Genomic DNA, 922 nt, shown 5'->3' on the forward strand with positions numbered 1-922 from the left:
CACAACGTTTCACTTCTCTTCACACCACTGGTTCTCTCTGCGGACCTGGGCTTCCTGTTCTGCAGTAAAGTCACTCTTTATATTGAGGGTCTTGCGAATCTCTTCCGGGGTTTTCCCCTGGATCATATTGGCCACCGTCTTGCATGTAGCATCAAGCAAACCTTTGATGTCTAAATAGTTTGCAGCCAGAGTGAGTTCAAACAGGGTTCCTTGGTCAACGTTGAGGAATTCTTGGTCCCAAACAGGAATGTCATCTGTCCGCTTTTCCTTGTTCTCATCGTCCTCAGGAGGAGGAGGGTCAGCCCTGTGGTGGGTGCACCACTGAAGGAGCTTTTGTAATATTGCTGCATCCACATTTGGTAGAGGAACTGGGTCATCGTCGCCTTCATCGTCCATTCCCAAATCTTCTAACATGGTCTTGATAGTCACAGATTGTTTGGCAGTTTCAACATCAACCTCAAATACCTCTCCATCAGAACTCTGCAGTTTAATCGAAGGCATGGTGCTCGATCTCACGGAGAGAGGGGGCCGGAGGCTGAGGAGAGCCGGCCAGCGTTGGCAGAACCCAAAGGAAAGAGGTGGAGAGCAAGGCCACTCACCCAGGTTCTGTGTTTTATGGTCTGGTTACATCTGTATTTATACCAGTTGCTTTTAATCCCGTCAATTTCTACTCCAAAGGTTAGGGCGTTTCTTATCTCCATTCCGGGGAGTAAAGATTATGTAGCTTAAGCGTGATTGTTGGTAGTTAAAGTGATTAACTACCCGCCTGGCACTTAGTTAAGGGGTTTTATTCCCTCCCTAACTTCAGGGAAAAATCCCTACCTGGGGAAACAGCCTTTCTCGGAGAGGTGAGCAGGGCTGGTCTTTATTTTATTTTTAAAAATATATTTTCATTGATTTCAGAGAGGAAGGGAGAGAGAGA

General features: G+C 46.7%; 1 non-coding gene across 1 annotated transcript; it reads right to left on the bottom strand.

Annotated features, from left to right (window-relative positions):
* Positions 1-9: 9 nt before the first annotated feature.
* Positions 10-624, bottom strand: LOC102252610. Its single transcript, XR_001362883.1, has one exon. It is a non-coding gene; the product is annotated as an S-phase kinase-associated protein 1 (transcript).
* Between the last annotated feature and the right edge of the window lie 298 nt (positions 625-922).

The sequence above is a fragment of the Myotis brandtii genome, unplaced genomic scaffold, assembly GCF_000412655.1.
Source record: "Myotis brandtii unplaced genomic scaffold, ASM41265v1 scaffold31514, whole genome shotgun sequence".
In the NCBI taxonomy this organism is placed as follows: Eukaryota; Metazoa; Chordata; class Mammalia; order Chiroptera; family Vespertilionidae; genus Myotis; species Myotis brandtii.